Consider the following 23,634-nt stretch of genomic DNA (forward strand, 5'->3'; position numbering starts at 1 on the left):
TAATGCCATGGCTCATGAAGCCGTACACAGGCAGCCTGGACAGTAGTCAGGAGCTGTTCAACTACAGGCTGAGCAAGTGCAGAATGGTGGTAGAATGTGCATTTGGACAGGTGCGCTGGCGCAGTTTACTGACTCGGTTAGACCTCAGCAAAACCAATATTCCCACTGTTATTACTACTTGCTCCACAATATCTGTGAGAGTAAGGGGGAGACATTTATGGCGGGGTGGGAGGTTGAGGCAAATTGCCTGGCCACTGGTTATGCGCAGCCAAACACCAGGGCAGTTAGAAGAGCACAGGAGAGCGCGGTGCGCATCAGAGAAGCTTCGAAAACCAGTTTCATGACTGGCCAGGCTACGGTGTGACAGTTCTGTTTGTTTCTCCTTGATGAAACCCCCCGCACCTTGGTTCACTCTACTTCCCTGTAAGCTAACCACCCTCCCCTCCATCACTGCTTGCAGAGGCAATAAAGTCATTGTTGCTTCACATTCATGCATTCTTTATTAATTCATCACACAAATACGGGGATAACTGCCAAGGTAGCCTGGGAGGGGTGGTGGAGGAGGGAAGGACAAGGCCACACAGCACTTGAAAAGTTTAAAACTTATTGAATGCCAGCCTTCTGTTGCTTGGGCAATCCTCTGGAGTGGAGTGGCTGGGTGGCCGGAGGCCCCCCCACTGCGTTCTTGGGCATCTGGGTGAGGAGGCTATGGAACTTGGGGAGGAGGGCAGTTGGTTACACAGGGGCTGTAGCGGTGGTCTGTGCTCCAGCTGCCTTTCCTGCTGCTCAACCATATGCTGGAGCATATTAGTTTGATCCTCCAGCAGCCTCAGCATTGAATCCTGCCTCCTCTCATCACGCTGCCGCCTCCTTTCAGCTTCAGCCCTCTCTTCAGCCCACCTCTTACTCTCTTCAGCCCGCCACCTCTCCTCCCGGTCATTTTGTGCTTTCCTGCACTCTGACATTGTCTGCCTCCATGCATTCGTCTGTGCTTGGTCAGTGTGGGAGGACAGCCTGAGCTCAGAGAACATTTCATCGCGAGTGCGTTTTTTTCACCTTCTAATCTTCACTAGCTTCTGGGAAGGAGAAGATCCTGTGATCCTTGAAACACATGCAGCTGCTGGAGAAAAAAAAAGGGACAGTGGTATTTAAAAAGACATATTTCATAGAACAATGGGTACACTCTTTCACGGTAAACCTTGCTGTTAACATTGCATACATAGCACATGTGCTTTCGTTCCAAGGTTGCATTTTGCCTCCCTACACCACGTGGGTAGCCCCTCCCCCCTCCCCATGGCTAACAGCAGGGAACATTTCTGTTCAGCCACAGGTAAACAGCCCAGCAGGAATGGGCACCTCTGAATGTCCCCTTAAGAAAAGCACCCTATTTCAACCATGAATGATATCACTCTCCTGAGGATAACACAGAGATAAAGAATGGATGTTGTTTGAATGCCAGCAAACATACACTGCAATGCTTTGTTCTACAATGATTCCCGAGTATCCCGAGTATTCCCGAGGCCTGGAGTGGTAAAGTGTCCTACCATGGTGGATGGAATAAGGCTGCCCTCCCCAGAAACCTTTTGCAAAGGCATTGGGAGTACATCCAGGAGAGCCGCAAATGCCAGGGCAAATTAATCATTAAACATGCTTTCTTTTAAACCATGTATACTATTTTAAAAGGTACACCCACCAGAGGTCCCTTCTCCTTCTGGCGGGTCCGGGAGGCAACCTTGGGTGGGTTCAGGGGGCACTGGCTCTAGGTCTAGGGTTAGAAACAGTTCCTGGCTTTTGGGAAAACCAGTTTCTCCGCTTGCTTGCTGTGAGCGATCATCTTCCTTGTCCCCAAAACCTGCTTCTGTGTTGCCTCCATCTCTATTGAAGGAGTCAAACAACACGGCTGGGGTAGTGGTGGCTGAACCCCCTAAAATGGCATGCAGCTCATCATAGAAGTGGCATGTTTTGGGCTCTGACCCAGAGTGGCCGTTCGCCTCTCTGGTTTTCTGGTAGGCTTGCCTCAGCTCCTTAAGTATCACGTGGCATTGCTTCGGGTCCCTGTTATGGCCTCTGTCCTTCATGCTCTGTGAGATATTGACAAACGTTTTGGCATTTCGAAAACTGGAACGGAGTTCTGATAGCACTGATTCCTCTCCCCATACAGTGATCAGATCCCGTACCTCCCGTTCGGTCCATGCTGGAGCTCTTTTGCAATTCTGGGACTCCATCACGGTCACCTCTGCTGATGAGCTCTGCACGGTCACCTCTGCTGATGAGCTCTGCACTCACCTGCAGCTTGCCACGCTGGCCAAACAGGAAATGGAAATTCAAAAGTTTGCGGGCCTTTTCCTGTCTACCTGGCCAATGCATCTGAGTTGAGAGTGCTGTCCAGAGAGGTCACAATGGAGCACTCTGGGATAGCTCCCGGAGGCCAATACCGTCTAATTGTGTCCACAGTACCCCAAATTCGACCCAGCAAGGCGGATTTCAGCACTAATCCCCTTGTTGGGGGTGGAGTAAGAAATAGATTTTAAGAGCCCTTTAAGTCGAAAAAAAGGGCTTCGTCGTGTGGACGAGTGCAGGGTTAAATCAATTTAACGTTACTAAATTCGACCTCAACTCCTAGTGTAGACCAGGGCTCAGGGCTCCTTGCACTCCTCCATTTCCCACCCCCAAAGCTCCCTTCATGCCACCCTTCCATCTCTTTCTATTTCAGGGACTCCCTGCAATTCCCCCAACCGCCTCCCTCATGCTTCAGGCTCCGTATATCTGCCACTCTCTCCCTGCAATGGCAGAGGCTCTATGTGCCCCGCACAGTAGGGTGCCCCTTTCTCCCCTGCATAGCAGGGATTCTGTGTGAACCCCATTCTCCCCCATTGCATGGTTTACCATTCTCACCCCCGTGCCAGAAGCTCTGGGTGCACCTCCATTACACCCTTCCCTGCATGCCAGAAGCTTTGTCTGCCTCCCTTTCCTCCCTCCAGCCTTACCTGCTGGATAAAGGCCACTCTACCCAACAGAATAACCCCCTTAAAGCAGAAACAACCAGTAGGGGAAATCATGACAGCTAAGTGCCATTGGAGGCCTGGGCTGTAACGCTGCTTGTTCTGTAGAGGAGAGGAGAATGGGTTCAAAATTCCCTGATAGAATCCTTTGGGGGAATTGGTAGAGTTTTTCTGACACCCTCCTCCAGCTTTTTCCCACAAGAGGGGGTGCTTTGGCCAACAAGTGTTTGGTATGTCTACACTACAATTAAACATCTACAGATCTGGCCCATATTAGTTGACTCAGGTTCACAGAGCTCAGGCTATGGAGCTGTTCAACTGCAATGTACATAGTTGGGCTTGGGCCCTGAGCCCCCACAATGGGGAGGGTCTCAGAGCCCAGGCTCCAGCCCGAGCCTGAACTTCTACACTGCAGTTAAACAGCCCAGGCCAGTTGACACGAGCCATCTGTGGGCGTTTAATTGCAGTGTAGACATACCCATTTACTCCAGAGTTTGTAAACCCAGCAGGAAGTAGCAGAAAGCTCCCTGAATTAGGTTTCAGTATACCTCATAGAAGAAGGAACTAGAATGTTCCACACAGGCGTGAGGGGAGACCTAATGTCATCTGAATGTGGTCAACTGCTACAAGAAATGTCCAAATTAGAGGTGCAAAATACTGCTGGCCCAGTCCTGCACCCACTGAAGTCAGTGACAAAATTCCCTTTGACTTCAGTGGGTGCAGGACTGGGCCTGTATTGTTTGGGTTTGAATAAGACGAAGCATAAAAGCGTGTTTTTCTTTGCTCTTCTCTTAATGCAAACCACCCTTCCTACTTCCTCCTGATCTTGCTTGGGCTTGAAAAGTGTTGAGCTCCTCATGTCACTGCTGCTCAGACTACAAAGGAATGTCTAGTTTGCTGTGCCTGGTTGATAATGTAAGATGCTATCTTCATATATTAAGTTATGTAGAGAGATTTAAGAGATGGAGAATAACACTTAACAAGCAGTTCTCAGCAATGAATCTTTTACAGTTGTGGTGAACAGAAATGGTTCTGCTGGGATGGGCTGCCACACAGGGAGAAAGAATTTTGTGCATTCTCCTCACTCCCCCAAACTGCACTTAAGGAGAGGGGGTGGTGGGAAGAGACAGTTACAGTGAGCTACATTTATCTTACAGACCCAGAGTTCTATACGGACGGAAGAACCCAATGCACAGCTACAGACTAGGGACCGAATGGCTAGGCAGCAGTTCTGCGGAAAAGGACCTAGGGGTGACAGTGGACGAGAAGCTGGATATGAGTCAGCAGTGTGCCCTTGTTGCCAAGAAGGCCAATGGCATTTTGGGATGTATAAGTAGGGGCATAGCGAGCAGATCGAGGGACGTGATCGTTCCCCTCTATTCGACATTGGTGAGGCCTCATCTGGAGTACTGTGTCCAGTTTTGGGCCCCACACTACAAGAAGGATGTGGATAAATTGGAGAGAGTCCAGCGAAGGGCAACAAAAATGATTAGGGGTCTGGAACACATGACTTATGAGGAGAGGCTGAGGGAGCTGGGATTGTTTAGCCTGCAGAAGAGAAGAATGAGGGGGGATTTGATAGCTGCTTTCAACTACCTGAAAGGGGGTTCCAAAAAGGATGGCTCTAGACTGTTCTCAATGGTAGCAGATGACAGAACGAGGAGTAATGGTCTCAAGTTGCAGTGGGGGAGGTTTAGATTGGATATTAGGAAAAACTTTTTCACTAAGAGGGTGGTGAAACACTGGAATGCGTTACCTAGGGAGGTGGTAGAATCTCCTTCCTTAGAGGTTTTTAAGGTCAGGCTTGACAAAGCCCTGGCTGGGATGATTTAACTGGGAACTGGTCCTGCTTCGAGCAGGGGGTTGGACTAGATGACCTTCTGGGGTCCCTTCCAACCCTGATATTCTATGATTCTATGTTTCTATATGGTTGGCCAACTATTAGCAGTTCCCTGGTCCAACGAACCCTGCAGAGAACACATCAGAAGAAAGGGATATTTGAGAGGCATCAGCCTCCTTACCTCCTCGGCTGGTTCCCACCTCCCACTTGCCTTATCCAATAATCCTGTGACTGCCGCTAGCTGGGGTCTTTTTCTGTCCCTGCCTTCTCCTGGTTGCAGCTTCTGTCCTACTCAAGGCCTTTTACTGAACACCTTCTCAGAATCGCTACTTCATTCAAGCAAGATTTCCAGAAATGCTCTCAATCCCACTGGACTGCTGCTGTCCTGATTAATAGAGACTCTGGGCCCACAACTTGAAAGTTGCCATTAGGTATCTGCTGCTTTGTAAATTGCATGTAAAACACTCTCCCATTGAATTCTTCCATCTTAAATCTGACAACAATAATAATAAATAATAATAATAATAATATGAAACCAATAATTATTAAACACATTTTTCAGTAGCGTGTGCCTCCAACAATTCCTTCGGGTCACTAGCTGCAAGAACTCACTTATCTCTCTCTTGAAGAAAATGAAAAAAACCTGTCACAACCAAGGATGAAACAGAACTCTGCAAACTCTAGGTTGATTATAAATTTTTTGTGTTCATGTGTACATGAGCATTAAAGGGTTTCATCTCACCTAGGCACTAGGGTAATTTGAGCTCTTTTCACCTTCCATTTTAAGATCTCTCTCTCTCATATACGTGCACAAGCATTAGTCTAAACAGATAATTTGCTTAGCAATCATGTTACAGGTCTTCCATACAGGCCAGATTCAATATAATGTCTCTCCATCTTCTTCACTGCAGAAGTGGAATTTTTCTGTGCTTGTATGGACTTCTGCTTTGCAAAAGACAGATGAAGTTTCTATCGAACTTGGCCCTATGTGGTGATCTCTATGCCACAGATTTAAGAAGGTGATCCCCAACATAAAAATAAGGTCATTCATAGTGGCTGTGTGCTAACATTCTGAAAAAACTTTGTATTTACCTTAGCTATAAAATATAAATTTTATGCCCCATACGGAAAAAGATATTTTTCACACCTTTGTGTTGAGTATATTTTATAGCATCTCATATTTTACATCCACATGTAATGGATTTTATTAAACTTAAACAACTGATTAAAAATAGATTTTCACACATTGGACATTTGTTTCTCTCTTTATTCTGAAGCAAAACAGCTCCTGGTTTGCTTGCCTTCAAGTGCTACTGAGGAAGGCTACCTTATGTTGAATGATCTGTATTTGAACTGGCAGAAGAGGCCAACTAATTTTTGTATACAAAGACTGCATCATATTATTGAATACAAACTATTCTATTGGCACGGTTTGCCAGCTCTTCTGCATCTTACATGATACTTGATTAAAGACATTCCTATGTCTCTCTTACAAGTTTCTGAATACGGGTACATACACTTTAGAAAGAAAATACCCACAAATGCCAAAACCTATCAATATGCAAGTGAACAGTGAAAGGCTATGATATTCCTTTATGAATCATGAATAATACATATAACAAGTATAGTGACATGGGGATCGGGGTCAGCAGCCTTGAAGCACACAACACAAGCTTTAGAAGGCAACCACCCAAAAAAAGCACAGTGCTTGAGCAGATGATTTAGTTGGGGATTGGTCCTGCTTTGAGCAGGGGGTTGGAGTAGATGACCTCCTGAGGTCCCTTCCAACCCTGATATTCTATGAGTCTATGATCTAATCCAGAAACAGGCATCTAATGTAGTGGGAGTCAACTAATGGAAGTTAGTCTAGCTTTAGTAATAAGTGAGAAAATAAAACCATTTTTAACCCATTTTAAACTAATGTCTCAGTATTCTATATTTAAAGGCAATTCTCCTCTGATTCCCAGCTTTTAAAGAGAAATTATTTTTCAAAGAAACAACAGTTGAAGATCACATCTTGAATGACCATTGAACAATATTACCGTAACAGAGGCTTACCTTTCCCGCATTAGGTGTGGCCGTAGAATCCATTTCCAGCTCACCAGTTGGTTAGTTTAGCCTTCCAGCCAAACAGTTCTCTCCTTCCACTGTAAATTCCAATGAACATATGCCCTGGTATTGCGAAACCCAAAAGTCCAAAAATAATGAGTCAAGGACCCCCTAAAATCATTAAATTAAAAAAAAAACAAACGTTGGATTCTTTTTATTTACCTTATGGGTTTTGAGTCTTTAGGGTTCATATTTTTCAAGCTTTTTTCCACAACAGTAGGGACTAGAAACCTAGCTTTCATTAAAACAAAAAATTCTCAGTCACTTGACTCCAGGAGCTAGGACCTTCAAAAAAAACCCATAGCAAATATCACAATAAAATTGCAAAAGTCAGCAACACCAAAGCCCAAACAAAACTGTTGCTTAGTTTCACTCTCTGAGCCTCAGCCCCCTATCCAGCATTGGTTCAACCTTCACCCCTTGTTTGCAGAGATCCACAACTAGTCCTTCATCCCTTAATTACAACAAGATGTATGAGCACAACATAACACTACTAAAGCTAAGAAGAACCCATGCACTCTGTCTACCATAGACTTCAGCCCTAGGAGCCAACACAAGCCCTATTCCACAGCTCAGCAGCAGCCAGTATAAACATTTACTTCCGCCAGAGCGCTGATTGGCATTCAGATAAGCAAACAGAACTTGGCCTCTCCGCCCTGGCAGAACTCTGGAAAGAAATCCCTCCTCTACTTTCTGCTACCAACTCCTCTCTCCTGCTTTTGGAAAAACAGCTGTGTGGGCTGTGGCAGGGACACAGCAGGCTGAGTCTGAGTTCCAGTTTGGGGAACAGACCCAGGAAGTGGCCTGAGCACATTGCCCTCCACTGCATCAAAGAATTGGAGAAAGCCCTAATGGAAGGGGGTCCCTGCTATGTGAGTGGGGGTCTGAAGCTGGGGGGGGGCCACTTGGACAGTTTGTTTGCTCATGAAACCAGTTGTTTATGACCACACTGTTGGAGTGATTTCTGGGTGAATTCCTGTCTCCTCATAGGCTCTAAGTGGGGTTTTCCCCCTACCTTAGGCAAGAGGAGGGAGTTTGGAACTGACTGCTAGTAAGGGATGCCCACCCCCACGAAGCAGCTGTATTGGCCCATCTCATTCTTTTTCCCACCCCAGACTACATCCTAGGGCTGCTTCCCTCCCTCCCTTTTTTGAAAGGACTTCTCCCTGGATCTTCTATGGGCTTCTTCAGCACAGCCTCTCCCAAAGTTCTTCCCCAACTCCCTTTCTGCTGTGAGCTCTATGGGCAGACCCAGTTACTAGAGAACTCCATCAAGAGATGACTACAGCTGCTCTCACCATCCAGACAAAAGGCTTTTCCCAGCATACACTGCTTTCCTCCTACAGTTTCTATTAGTCCATCTGTGAACTTCAAATGCTAGAATCTCTAAGTCCTGAGACTAATATGATAGCAGGAGAGCTGGGCCTGGAGCCTGCAATTAAAGGGCCAGCATATTCTGTTACAATGAATTTTGTATATAATCAAATATAATTTTAGTTACACCCATGTAGTCATTGCAGAGCATCATCATCTAGTGGATAGAGTATAAAACTAAGACTCAAAATGTGGGTTTTAATACTGTCTCTGCCATTGACTGGCTGTGTTTAGCAAGTTGCTTCAGTTTCCTATGCTGGGGACAATACTTATTCAACTTTGTAAAGTGCTTTGGGATCTATGGGTGTAAATGTTATATGAGTGTTTTTATTATTCATAAAGCAAATTATTAGTAAACGGGTTCCTTAATTGCACTTTCCATGTGAAAATGCTGGGCATGCTCCAGTGTGTTTTCTTTTTGCCTGAATCAGGCTGATGGTTATAGCTCACAAATGACTTATTCAACAGGGAAATAGGAAATCAGAAAATGAGTTACTTTGACTTGTTTTGTTCTGGGGTTTATCAACATTTTATGTACTTGTCTCCGCAGGCTATATCAGAGCCAGTAGCAGGTTTGTTTCCTTGGGACCTGAAGACAATATGGGTTATTGTAGGTATCTATGTGAACTGAACAATCAGTTTACAGCTGAGACTAGCTAGAGCTTTGCAGTTAAATTTTCCAAAGATTCCATCTGTAGTGGGCACGTTCTAATACTTTGCCTGCAGCTGCACCTCTGGACTGATGTGGGCTGCGGCTGGGTACTGGAATTGAGAGCAAGGGAAACTCTCTTTCTTGTACTCTCAGTAATCTTGTTGGGCTCAGACTATATGGAGAAGGAAGTTGCCTTATTTGAATGCAGAAGGAACAAGAACTGGAACTGAGGAGGTGGGGGAAGTAGATTGGGACAAGGAGACAGGCTGGAGGCTGGGAGTGGGGTGGGGAGAAGATTGAGACTGGCTGGGCAAGGAGGCTGGAGTATGGAGAAGACTAGAAATGGGAACCAGGGAGGGCAATGTGGGTGAGGACTGGCAGCCATTGGGTAGCCAGAGGCCCATTGGTGGTTCACCATTCTGTGTCAGCAACTCTTGTCAAGCCTGACATACTCACTACACCTCATACACAGGAGTAATGATATTTATTTAAAAGGTGACATGTAATATACTGTTTGAAATCTAATAACACACTGATCATTAATATCACTGTGAAATGTTTGTAGCAACACAGTAGATGAAATTATGGATACTCTCCGATTTTATGTGTTAGATACTGTGAACAGACAAAAGAGACAAAACAGGTTTTTTCCATATAAAGGGGAAAGAAAATATGGTGGCATATGCCCTGTCCAGCAAAGATGGTTCTGACCAGCTGTCTCCTGGTCAGCCAGTGGCTAACCCTTCTACAGTTTTGTAAGGGAGGAGGATTGGCTCTAAGAGCATCCCAATGCTAGATGGCAAGGGACTTCCTAATATGTAGCAAGTAGTGACCAAGGCTGTAGAGACCAGGGCGGGGCTGTTGTGTTGTAGGTAGGCTGCTAGGGTCAGAGTGCTGAACAAGGGCTGCACAGCATACAGAAACTCAGGGAACTATGCTTATCAGCTGGCTGCTTGGTGTCCAGGCTGTGAGTCATAGCAGCAGAGCATCAAGGCACCAGGGTTACAGGACAGGCAGTGATGCAACCTCTTACTGGTCTGTGTTGAAACACAAAATGTCATAGAGGGGATTGGGACTAGGAGCTGGTGGGATAGGGCAAAGGAGTTGTGGGGGGGAGGGGAGACAAATCAGATGAGGAGCTGGGGTACAGGAAGAAAATGGGTCTGGTTCAGCAAAGAGACTGGGACAAGAAGCTGGGGGAGGGATGATGAAATTGGACGGAGTCCAGGGAGGGAGCCTGGAGCTGAAAACCAAAGGAGATGAGGAACATGGGTGGGGGTGTTCAGATGGAGACCAGGTGTGGAGAAATATAGATTTGATAAGGGAGCCAGGTGAGAGGGAACTGGGACTGGCTAGGCAAGGAGATTGGAACTGGAAGTTGGGGTAGGGGGTGGAGGAATGAGACTAGGATGTGCTGGGCAAGGAAACAAGAAGGTAAATCTAAAGAGTGGGAACTGGGTCTGGATGAGGAGCCAGGGGTTGTGAAGAGATAGGACTGGGAAAGGGCCAGTTGGAGAGATCAAACTTGGGGGAGGGGAATGGGCAGAAGAGTCTGTGGGGATACTCCCTTCCAGAGCCTGTAATGGAACCCAAGATCCCGGAGTCTCACCATTCCTTGGTGAGTAAAGGATAATGCTCTGCTACTGCTATTAGCTACTCTAAGTGGTAGGGGTCTTTGAGGTGAATCTAAATATTCTAGCTCTGCTGATGACCAGTGTTGGTGTTAATATGATGCCACCTACTGGAATTTGCTTTTTTATTTTACTTTTTTAAAACCTAGGAAATTATACCCACAAATTACATTAATAGAACATTGTTAAGATTGCAAAATCAAGGACTCAAATGTTAGGAAATCTCTGTGCAACCTTAATTTAACCTCCTTTTGCATATGCATTATTATATAGTCTTTAATTACATGATCATATATGATTTTTTCCTCTGGACCCCTGCTTCATTCAGCACAGAGAATGGATGGTGCTCACTTGATGAGCAGCTATTTGTTTTCTCCTCATTCAGTGTGCAATCCTGCGTCTTACTTACTGCATACTACTGACACCTTGCTCTGATAACAGAATTATTAATTTCCTCAGGGCCTTTTCTGTGGTACTCATCACTATATTTGTGAAGCACTCAGGTACGAATTAATTTTCAACCATGCCTGTAAAGTGAGGAGGAAGTGTTATCCCCATTTTACAGATGGGGAGCTAAGGCACAGAAAGATTTGTGTTAAAAGTATCCACTAACTATGGGTGCTTAATCTGAGATGCCTAGGACCTGATTTTTCAGAGTACTTATCATTATGCAGCACTTAATATGTACAAAGCAGAGCTTCCATTGACTTAATTTGCTGCTGTGAGTACTCAGCACTTCTGCAAATCAAACACCCAGGTTCTCAGTTCAGGCACTCAGAATATGAGGAACACACAGTAAATGACCACCTGTGAAAAGTTTGGGTAAATGACTTGCCCACCATCACATAGGAACTCTGAGGCAGAAGCAGGGACAGAATCCTGCAATGCAACATTCAATTGCCTTTACTGTGAGACCACCCTTTCTTTTCCTGCCATCTCCTCTCTTATTCATTATATAATAACAAATTCTAGGCACTTCTGGCATAGAGTACCAAAACTAATAATAAAACTGTGAGTTAGTGTAGCACATTAAAGTTAAAAATATAACAAAAAAGAGAGCAACCAACATGAAGCTAGAGAAATAGACCACCGGACCAGGGGGATGAGGTAGATGAGGCTTTCTTCCGGCAGCTCACGGAAGCTACTAGATCGCATGCCCTGATTCTCATGGGTGACTTTAATTTTCCTGATATCTGCTGGGAGAGCAATACAGCGGTGCATAGACAATCCAGGAAGTTTTTGGAAAGCGTAGGGGACAATTTCCTGGCGCAAGTGCTAGAGGAGCCAACTAGGGGGAGCGCTTTTCTTGACCTGCTGCTCACAAACCGGGTAGAATTAGTGGGGGAAGCAAAAGTGGATGGGAATCTGGGAGGCAGTGACCATGAGTTGGTTGAGTTCAGGATCCTGACGCAGGGAAGAAAGGTAAGCAGCAGGATACGGACCCTGGACTTCAGGAAAGCAGACTTCGACTCCCTCAGGGAACGGATGGCCAGGATCCCCTGGGGGACTAACTTGAAGGGGAAAGGAGTCCAGGAGAGCTGGCTGTATTTCAAGGAATCCCTGTTGAGGTTACAGGGACAAACCTCGATGAGTCGAAAGAATAGTAAATATGGCAGGCGACCAGCTTGGCTTAATGGTGAAATCCTAGCGGATCTTAAACATAAAAAAGAAGCTTACAAGAAGTGTAAGGTTGGACATATGACCAGGGAAGAGTATAAAAATATTGCTCGGGCATGTAGGAATGATATCAGGAGGGCCAAATCGCACCTGGAGCTGCAGCTAGCAAGAGATGTCAAGAGTAACAAGAAGGGTTTCTTCAGGTATGTTGGCAACAAGAAGAAAGCCAAGGAATGTGTGGGCCCCTTACTGAATGAGGGAGGCAACCTAGTGACAGAGGATGTGGAAAAAGCTAATGTACTCAATGCTTTTTTTGCCTCTGTCTTCACTAACAAGGTCAGCTCCCAGACTGCTGCGCTGGGCATCACAAAATGGGGAAGAGATGGCCAGCCCTCTGTGGAGATAGAGGTGGTTAGGGACTATTTAGAAAAGCTGGACGTGCACAAGTCCATGGGGCCGGACGAGTTGCATCCGAGAGTGCTGAAGGAATTGGCGGCTGTGATTGCAGAGCCATTGGCCATTATCTTTGAAAACTCGTGGCGAACCGGGGAAGTCCCAGATGACTGGAAAAAGGCTAATGTAGTCCCAATCTTTAAAAAAGGGAAGAAGGAGGATCCTGGGAACTACAGGCCAGTCAGCCTCACCTCAGTCCCTGGAAAAATCATGGAGCAGGTCCTCAAAGAATCAATCCTGATGCACTTGCGTGAGAGGAAAGTGATCAGGAACAGCCAGCATGGATTCACCAAGGGAAGGTCATGCCTGACTAATCTAATCGCCTTTTATGATGAGATTACTGGTTCTGTGGATGAAGGGAAAGCAGTGGATGTATTGTTTCTTGACTTTAGCAAAGCTTTTGACATGGTCTCCCACGGTATTCTTGTCAGCAAGTTAAGGAAGTATGGGCTGGATGAATGCACTATAAGGTGGGTAGAAAGCTGGATAGATTGTCGGGCTCAACGGGTAGTGATCAATGGCTCCATGTCTAGTTGGCAGCCGGTATCAAGTGGAGTGCCCCAAGGGTCGGTCCTGGGGCCGGTTTTGTTCAATATCTTCATAAATGATCTGGAGGATGGTGTGAATTGCACTCTCAGCAAATTTGCGGATGATACTAAACTGGGAGGAGTGGTAGATACGCTGGAGGGGAGGGATAGGATACAGAAGGACCTAGACAAATTGGAGGATTGGGCCAAAAGAAATCTGATGAGGTTCAATAAGGATAAGTGCAGGGTCCTGCACTTAGGATGGAAGAATCCAATGCACCGCTACAGACTAGGGACCGAATGGCTAGGCAGCAGTTCTGCGGAAAAGGACCTAGGGGTGACAGTGGACGAGAAGCTGGATATGAGTCAACTGTGTGCCCTTGTTGCCAAGAAGGCCATCGGCATTTTGGGATGTATAAGTAGGGGCATTGCCAGCAGATCGAGGGACGTGATCGTTCCCCTCTATTCGGCATTGGTGAGGCCTCATCTGGAGTACTGTGTCCAGTTTTGGGCCCCACACTACAAGAAGGATGTGGATAAATTGGAGAGAGTCCAGCGAAGGGCAACAAAAATGATTAGGGGTCTGGAACACATGACTTATGAGGAGAGTCTGAGGGAGCTGGGATTGTTTAGCCTGCAGAAGAGAAGAATGAGGGGGGATTTGATAGCTGCTTTCAACTACCTGAAAGGGGGTTCCAAAGAGGATGGCTCTAGACTGTTCTCAATGGTAGCAGATGACAGAACGAGGAGTAATGGTCTCAAGTTGCAGTGGGGGAGGTTTAGACTGGATATTAGGAAAAACTTTTTCACTAAGAGGGTGGTGAAACACTGGAATGCGTTACCTAGGGAGGTGGTAGAATCTCCTTCCTTAGAGGTTTTTAAGGTCAGGCTTGACAAAGCCCTGGCTGGGATGATTTAACTGGGAATTGGTCCTGCTTCGAGCAGGGGGTTGGACTAGATGACCTTCAGGGGTCCCTTCCAACCCTGATATTCTATGATTCTATGATTCTAAATATATGCCTATTATCACGTTGATCACTCTTGTATTTTTCATCCCTTTTTTCTTCTCTTGTCTGTATGTCTTTGCCTATTAACCCCTAAAGGGCAAGGACCATAGTCCCCTGTGTTTGGAAAGTACCCAGCATACTGGGCACCACTGCCATCTAAATAACAACTGCACCCCATGAGGTAGGTACATTCACCAGGAAAATTGAATCAGAGAGCCTGATTTACAAAGATGGGTTAGTATGATTACAAATAAGGCTTGTGCACAAGCAAATACCATACTTGTGAGCACAAAACCAGTATATGTCTCCTCCTGTGGCCAGCTAGACATGCAGCTAAACATCTGACTGTGCACATTGGGTATTTATGTGTGCAGAATTTAGCATATTGCCATCTTTGAGAATCAAGCCATATGTGATTCACCCAAGGTCCTACATTAAGTCATTATGCTTTTTGGGTCAGAGACTGTCGTTTTGGTTTGTTTGTAGAAGGAGGGGGGTCCTGTTTCATTATTGGAGTGCTCCTCTGTGCTACCATAATACAAATAATAATAAATAGAGATGGGAATACAACCCAGGAGCTCTAGCTGTCATTCATTTCCTCTTTTCACTGGATAATAGTGTTGATCACAGAGGCAAAATATGCTTCCTTAAAATTGCTTCCAAATCCTCCATAGAAGAAATAGTACCTTAATTTTGCTATGAGTCTGATAGATTGGTACTTATTAGAACTTCTCTCATTTAATTGCTCTCCTAGGGGAGATACATTGCAGGTGTTTCTCATTCTGTTTTGCAGCAGAAGCTTAGCAATCTTTCTCCACACTGCATTTTCTCAGTACAAATCTGTTCTTTCCAACTGGGGATACTTTTATTTATAAAGTTTCTCTCTCTCCTTAACGCTCCCAGATTATTGGAGAGAACACCACTGTTTTCCTGGCATGATCCCCTTTATGTATCTTTCTGGGAAGGCAAACACAGGCTGAAGAAATAATGCGAGTGCCTCAAACTCCATCTATCTGGATGCTTAAGAGAGAATCCAAATTCCTCTATTTTTAAAGCATAGCCCATCTCCTGAAAGGTCAGAGTAAGCCTATTCAAGGACATCAGTTTTATTACAGCGAGTCACACATTGGTGTACTATGGGTTAACTGCACTGCCCCAGACTGAAATAACGTAGTGAGGATCAGGATCCTTCAAGATGCCACTGTGGTATTGACTTATTTTAAATAGAAAATACTTTAGGATGCATGTGTGTGGCAGAAAAGTTAGTAATACAAACTTTTTATCAGATCACCCTTTAATTTTGGGAGTATTCAGAATCTAAAACTGCTTCTGAGTTTTGCAAATGGTCTCTCTCTTTCTTTAGAGTTGGCTTTGAATCAAAACTTTGGATTTGAGTACCGCTGAGTGTGCATGTTGGAATCTCAATTTGAGCACTTAAGGACAGATTTTTAAAGGTATTTAGGTGCCTAAAGATGCAAACAGGCACCTCCCATTGACTTCAATGGGAGTGAGACATCGAGGTGCTTTTGAAAATCCCACTAGGTGCCTATCTGCCTCTTTAGACACCTAAATACCTTTTAAAATTTTGGCCTTAAAGTACTGCGGTGTCCAGAGCTATACAAATAGCTAAAAAAGTTGCAAAATTTGGATTCAATTTATGTAACTTGAGCCCCTCTCTGAAATCTTAGCTGGGGAAGCTGGAATCCATATACTTTTTGCTGGGAAGCTTGGCATTGGAAGAGTGTGAAACTGATAAAATAATTGGGGACATACTATTAACAGTATTGACCTTTCCTAGTCTGGAAAAAGGGAGGCAGATCTGTCTAGTATAGTGCTTTGGGGATCTCTGGTAGTGGGTTCACGCACAGTTTGAAAAAGGATTTAGTGGCTTTTGCTGCATCTACTCTTGACTATTGTAACATACTGGCATTTTCTAAAGGAGGATTAGTAAAACTTGTTAGAGTTACAATAAGGGCTTCTGAGCAGGACTTCACAATAACTGCGATTCCTTTAATATCTGGAAAACTTTCAAATATCTTTGCTAATTCAGTAAATTAACTGAAGGACATGTCAGGGCTTGATGTTTAAACCAGACTATCACGGAGTGAAATTTTCTGTTCTACACCTCCAATTTTGATTATAATCAGGAGAGCTCTCACAAACTGATTCTTAACAGTTACTTTAGTCTTCCTTTGTGTGTGTCTGTAAGAGAGAGATTGAGAAAGAGGGCGAGTGGGCAAGAGTTGATATGCATGTTGGGAGTAAAGAGAAACTTTGAGCTGGCAGTAATTTTTTTTTGATTGTTCATTTAGCTTAGTAGTAATATTACCTGTTCTCTCACTTTCTGTCAAAGTGCCACATATTTGTAACTATAATACACAATGATTTGTGACATAAAATGCTATATGTGCTGAAAACTATTAAGCCCAATAAGGGTATATCTATACAGTAAAGAAAAACCTGCGGCTGGCCTATGCCAGCCGATGGGGGGCTCAGGCTAAGGGGCTGTTTCATTGTTCTGTAGACTTGGGACCTGTGCTGGAGCCTGAACTCTGGGATCCTCCCACCCTACAGGGTCCTAGAACCCGGAAGTCTGCACAGCAATGAAACAGCCCTGCAGCCTGAGCCCCAGGAGCCTAAGTTGGCTGGCACAGGCCAACCACGAGTGTTTCTTTGCTGTATAGACATATCCAAAGAAAAAACCTGCAAACAGATGTACCAAACAAGCAAACTCTTATTGTTATGATGCTGTTCTAGTAGCTTCCATCCAAGATTTTCAAAATCAGCCTCACAACATCCTTGCAAGGGATTTTTTAAAAAGGGGAAATTGAGGGATAGAGAGTCTCCTCTGCCCTAGTTCTCTCACACAGATTCTCCACTGCCTTGTATCTTCTGTAGTATTTGACACTCGTGCAAAGTGTAAAAGCTACAAATTAGAATTGTAGCATTTTACATCCACTTTGCCCGGGTATGTATGACTACACAAGGTGCTAGGCAGTGGAGAACCAGGCCCAGAGAGTCTATGACAGAAATAGGAATAGAACTTTGATCCCTGGATTCTTAGTCTTGTGCTTTAACACTAAGGTTTTGTCTGCACTAATAAAATGTATTCTATAAAATGCACGAGTACCCCCGATATAGTGAACAGCCTTAAAAGCTTGAAGAATGGGCTCAGGCATTTGTTGACACCAGGTCACCTGGGCTTCCTCTGACAGTAGTAAACTATGGTGTAAAAACACCTGATGCCTTTCTGCACTTCAGCTTGCATTGCCATCTGGCCAAGGAGCAGGCAGTCCTCTAAAAGGATGACAGAGCTATTGTTCCAGTATGCAGGATCCCTCACAAGAAATTCTACATCCTCCAGCATACTTTTGTGATTCCAGGAAAGAATGTTCCCCTTAATTATCTGAGGAGTTATACAAGGCAACTGACATTTTAAGATGACCATTACATAGGTAGCTATACATACATTTGAATGTATGCATACTTGTATATTAAAAATGAAATATATTGGGTTTCATAGTAGCAGGTAGGAAGATTCATTGTTTATTATTTATCAAGATTTATTTTATGGAATTTATTTAGCACTGTAGCAGCGGCTGGCTTAGAAGCCAGCCAAGTGCGTCATTCCCACCTACACTAACACATGTTGAAATGGTTCCCGTTGTGTGTCTACATGTTACAAATAAACAAAAAACTACTCTGAACTTCTATAGCACCTTTTATCTGAGGGTCTCAAAATGCTTTACAAACATTACTGAATTAAGCCTCCCAATGCTCTTGTGACATAGTAAGGACATACTATTATATGCATTTACAAGACGGGGTAACTGAAAGACACAGAAGAATTAATTTATTTACCCAAGATCATGTAGCAACTCTGCAACAGGATCAGAAATAGAACTCCCAGTCACATAATCTAACCACTAGACATACTACAACTAAATAGAAATGTCGTTTCTTGTGTTATTTCCAACTGGAAATACCATGATGGAGGATTTTTCCTCCCTGTTGCTTAGCTACCTCAATGACCTTTGAGTATTCTCTCTCAGTTGTCTGGGCTAATTCATTTCCTTTCAACTGCAGTGCCTGGATTTGGTCATGCCTCGTACCTTCCTCTGTTCCCCCCAGCAGCATTTCATTAACTGCCCAGCACAGTGTTGGTTTCCCCATTTTGCTGAGAGAAGTTTTTGCTATTCTCTGTGTAATGCCTATCTGTAACAGTCTGAGGAGTGTTGGCAATAACACAGCAGGTGCTTCCAGAGATCATGTCTATCTTTCTTATTGGCAAAATGACATAAAGAGACTCCTCATTAATCAGGAAAACTCTGATTTATTACGGTTCTGCTTCTTTGGACTTTTCTTTGACCTAAAAAATCAATCGGGTTTCCTGCTTGAGACAGTTAAGCCTAGAGACAGATTTGATCTAAAACCCCAAGTCTGAACAGTCTTGGATCTGAATCTTGCAGCTGGAACATGTCTGTTTGACATATGATCCTGTTGCTCCCAGAAACCACTTGCCAATAAAGGGCTTCATGAGGGGTCAATTTGATCCATGGAGCTTTAAGCCTCTCCTCTAATTAAGGTGCATTAGTTGGTGCGATTTGTAGTTTAGGGGTACAATAGCATCACACCACCACATGTGGAATTTGAGTCCCATCTCTGATTTGGTTGCCTTTTCCTGAGCCAAAAACCGTTTGGAGTGTTTGACTGATGCTTTGTATTGTTATCCTGATGATTCTCACAGGCTAATTTGAATGGAAAATAGGGCTGCTGTTGGATTCATTTCTTGTCTTGAACATTTTGCCAACACACACTTTTGTGCTGGGGACAGAGCACAATATTCTGTCAGGCAGCAGCAATGCCTGGGGCAGGAGATGTAAAGGAGTGAGGAGAAATGCAGTGTGTCAGGAAGCTTTGTAGCTCTTCTTGCATCCTTTAATCAATTTTGGAGTCCAAAATCCAAAAGATTGGAGAGCCATAAGAGAAAACTAAATGGCAAATGTGTGGGTTGGGGGGAAGCTTCATAGTACATGAGGGGCTTTTCCATCTCTCCTTGGTCTTTTTTGTTAAAATAAATGAAACAATCACATCAGTTTGAAGTTGCTCCTTCAGCGTGGTGTGGTGGTTAAAGTACAAGGGAATAATTCTTTTCCTGCCTCTGTATGGACTTGCTATGTGACCTTGGATGAGTCAATTAAACTCTCAGTCTGTAACATGAGATGATACTGTGATAGGCTGGTTGGTGCACAAAAGGATTTTGCACTCCTTGGTGGAGTTTTAATACCTTTGCCCTGCATTTTATTATGAAACAAAATGTAAAATCTTTCCTGTCTCTTTAAGAGCCAAACCTAGTGCAGTAGGTCATCTATCCCTCAGCCATGTCCAAAAGAAAGGAATAAGATGTAGTTCATTTTAGCCAAATTCCATAGAAAAGTTAGGTGGGGGAGCCTGATTTTCTTCTGAGCTCCATTGTCCCACACCTCATGCAGTCATTTACACTAGGGCAGAGTTGATGTAAATTGTTACCAATCCGATTTGGTAGCATTTTACACCCACTTTTCACTGGAATAACAAGGTGCCAGGTGTAATGCAGGATCTGGCCCCCTCCAACCTGCTAAACCCACACCCCAATTCCCCACAGCACATCCCTCCTATAGATAAGTGCCAGGGGTGATTAATTTCCTACAGCTCACCCTGGCCTACTACCCTGTAAATCCCCATGCTCAGCACAGACAACTGGTTCATGTTCTAGACAGAGGGAGAGGGTTAACTCCTTTCTTGCCAACTTCTGGACACAAATATCTCCTTCACATGAGAGACAAGAGTTTATTCCACAGGAATTTGAACAGCTTTTGAGGTTCTTGGATGGAAGTCTGTAGAAGTGCAAACTATTTAGCCACAAAGCTCTTTTGAGACTTTGTCCTTTGAAGCCTAGAAGAGATCATTAACAACTTCCTAGTATAACAGTATATAATATTCTACTAAGAATGCAGCAAAATGAAGATATCCTCAGGATGAGGAAAAAAGACATGTTGTACTTCCTCTCCTGGGAGAGAGCATAGGAACTACGCTGCTCATTTTGGCTGATCAGCCAAGGAATTTCAACATGTGCTTTCTTTCAAGAATGAAGAATTTGTGGGTCTCTTTCATAATGCAGAGAATTTCTGAGAGAGCTTTTATAGCCCTTGCAATTTTTTCCTAGACCCTTGTGCTGCCACTGATTAGTATGTTTAAGGATTTCTTCATATTTTTAAAGGATTTTCTTAATATTAAGTGGAGAGTCTCCCTTTTGTTTATAATGGGGTGAACCAAAACCCCAGATCTGAACATCTCTAAGCAATGAAAAGTTGGGATACAGATTTTGATCCAAGCCTTTTGGCTTGACTCCATCTCACAGCAAGAATGCTATGCTATGCAATTAACTTTAAAAAGATCCTCTTTTAACCCCTGATTCTGCATTCCTTGGGCTGGCAAATCTCCCACTGGGAAACAACTCCAGCCTAAGGGGGTGTTCTGTAGCCTGCATCCAACTGCCACAATGAATCCACTAGTCCCTGCTTTGTCAGGAGCACCAAAGGAAAGAAGGGACATAGCCACAGCACACTGTGCTGCTCTAATTTGCACCAGGTGCCAGGCAGGCAAGCCTCTAGCTGCCCCAAAAATATGAGGAGCTCAAAGGAGGCTGGTGCAGGGATACAAGAATGAGAATCAGGACCTTGTTTTGTGACTATGAAGTAAAGCCTGGGCTTTAAACCAATTTACCACAAAGAGCAAACTGCTGAAATTAAGTTTCTCATTGCACTTACTATTACCCCCTCACACACCCAAACAAAGAGAATGGCATGTTTCTCCGTTGTAGTTGGTCTGCATACTTCTCTTATGGTCAGCCTTAAACAATTTTGTAAGGAATTTCTGCTCATTATTAGTGTTATTTAAAATACTGTAAACATAATTTAAAATCCTGAAAATCATAACTAAAATGTATACAAACAAAAGGTACTGGTCCTAAGGTCACATGTATCCAGGAATTCATTAGTATCTGTAGGATCAGAAAGATGTACACCATTAAAGTGCCTGCTAGTTTTAGCCTCGAAGCAAATAATTACTAACAATGGGCCAAAGCAGAGGTAGTTTTGTGAAATCTCCACTGGCCTTCAGCACTCATAGGAAAGCCTCTATATCTACCCATAATTTCTTTGAGGGATTTAGTGCACTGAATAGGGAGAATCTAAGTTTTCATTGTCTGGGTGTGGTGTATGTACCTATGATCCAGTTTTCTGTATACTGGACCTTTAAACATAAAAAAGCGCTCTGACCTGTCCATTGCATGGCAGGATTGTGAGAGGACTGAAAATGCATGGTTTGCTCTTTGTGTATGGAAAACATTACAGTGGAGAGTGTCTCACTGTTGGCATTGGATTGTGGGAATGTTTGTGTGTGTGTGTTAAAGATTATTAATCACTCATGTGCCTAGAGCTTGGAAATACCAGTAGGCACATTGTCCAAATAGAAATAAATGTATGCACGCAGTATATTTACTTTATATGTCTAGATATAGATTTAGTAAATACCTTGATGATTGTTCTTTCATTGAACAGTACGCTGTGTACCAACAGCAGGTCTGTTACAATTGCATTATTACAGTGACATGTCTACTTCTGTTTTCAGCAATCCTTTTAATACAACCTCAAGTGCCATGATTTGTCACATCAGAGCTTTAAATCACAAAGAAATGTAGTTTCATCATCATCTGCATGGAAACATTTTTCATTGACATTATAGTATGCATGCAGCAATGTACATACAATCCCAAACTATCGTGTGCCTGGCATTTTCTTTCACATCTGTTATAGTCACCTTTCTACAGGATTTCTTTCGAATTACCAGTAAGAGAGAAACAGTTCTGTATCAAGAAAAGGAGTACTTATGGCACCTTAGAGACTAACCAATTTATTTGAGCATGAGCTTTCGTGAGCTACAGCTCACTTCATCGGATGCATACCATGGAAACTGCAGCAGACATTATATACACACAGAGATCATGAAACAATACCTCCTCCCACCCCACTGTCCTGCTGGTAATAGCTTATCTGTATCACTGGTTCTTTTTAACTCAATCATTTCTTATTGTTTTTTAATTTGGAATTATTCAGGTGTGTAACTGGTGATTTGGAGGGATGGAGGGAGAGAGAGGGGGAGTGTGAATGAGAGAGAAAGAGAGATCCATAGCATCCTGCCTGCTATATCCCCATAATCTCCTAAACCAAAGAGAAGGCACATATACTTGTTGAAGCACACTGTTCCTGAATGCAAAAAGGCACAGCCATGCCAATCATCCGTTCGCTGTATTTAAATGAAAATTAAGATGATGAAAGTGAAATAATGGTGACTGTGATGCTTCAGACACAGGATGATGTGCCTTTGCAGGGATTAGCTGAAAGGGTAGCTTAAGGGTCTGTGAATTGATTGTGAAACTCTGGGAATACTGGTTCTAATCCTGGCAGGGTCAACTACCTGTGTCTTTTGTTCTTGGTAGGCAAATAAAACTGAGTTTACTCTGTGTAAGTGGTGGGGGAAGGGTGTCTTTTGGATGAGCTCTTAAAAAATGAGGTTCTGTGTGGCTATTAAAATATCATATGGCACGTTTAATAAGAATACGGGATTGGCTAGGGCAGGACTGCAGACACTCCCTGCCTCTGGAGGAAGCAGATTAACCCTATTGCTGGAGACAGATTTTAGAGTATGCCAGCCCAGCCCCAGTAGACAGATGCACTAGCTCTGCTGAAGCTGGTGTATCAAAAATAGCATTGTGGCCGCAGCACTGGAGGCAGCAGCTCGGAATAGAATGTACTGCAAGGTTCAGGCGGGTTTGTACTGCTGCAGCCACACTGATATTTTCAGGGTGCGAGCTCAAGCAGGTCTGTCTGCCCATACTGGGAAGCACGCTCCCAGCCGCTGTGTAGACATACCCATAGAGACAAGCTCACCAGGCAAATATATGGCTTCTCGGGCATCCATTGGAAATCTGTTATAAAGCTGAAACAGTTGGTCCATTCTGTAGGCTACATCCTGCCTTGTCATATGTGCGTGTGCAGGTTGGAAGAAGATGCCTGAAACTTTTAACCCCACACAGTACAACCACACTAAAGCCAGGCAGAATGGTAACTAAATGTTCCACTGAGTGCTAAGTGGGGGGCCTCGCTAATGAGCATGCTGATGCTTCTCAGCCTCAAGAGGGGTTGTCCAGGACCTTGTCCACCCTGTATGCCTGCTGGCATCTAGTAGCAGGTACTGGAGGTAGCCAGACATAAGGAACACTATAATGTACACTGTCCCCAGGGTCCCTGAGACATTCCGCTTGCATCTGCTTAGTACAAATAGACTGGTTCCTGGACCGTTGCTGAACCACTACAGCTCCA

General features: G+C 44.1%; 1 long non-coding RNA gene across 3 annotated transcripts in view; it reads right to left on the minus strand.

Annotated features, from left to right (window-relative positions):
- Window positions 1-497: 497 nt before the first annotated feature.
- LOC311522400 overlaps window positions 498-23,634 on the minus strand; it is a 67,918-nt gene continuing 44,781 nt past the window's right edge. Inside the window, exons 3-5 of one of the 3 annotated variants that reach the window (XR_014712116.1) lie at window positions 6,901-7,014; window positions 2,178-2,301; window positions 498-1,120 (exon numbers count right to left, since the gene is read on the minus strand). This is a non-coding gene — a long non-coding RNA (uncharacterized lncRNA). Of the gene's footprint in view, window positions 1,121-2,177; window positions 2,302-6,900; window positions 7,063-23,634 lie in introns of all 3 variants that reach the window. The other 2 variants (XR_014712115.1, XR_014712117.1) reach the window with 2 other exon arrangements.

This window comes from Lepidochelys olivacea (genome assembly GCF_965140295.1).
Source record: "Lepidochelys olivacea isolate rLepOli2 genome assembly, chromosome: 6".
In the NCBI taxonomy this organism is placed as follows: domain Eukaryota; kingdom Metazoa; phylum Chordata; order Testudines; family Cheloniidae; genus Lepidochelys; species Lepidochelys olivacea.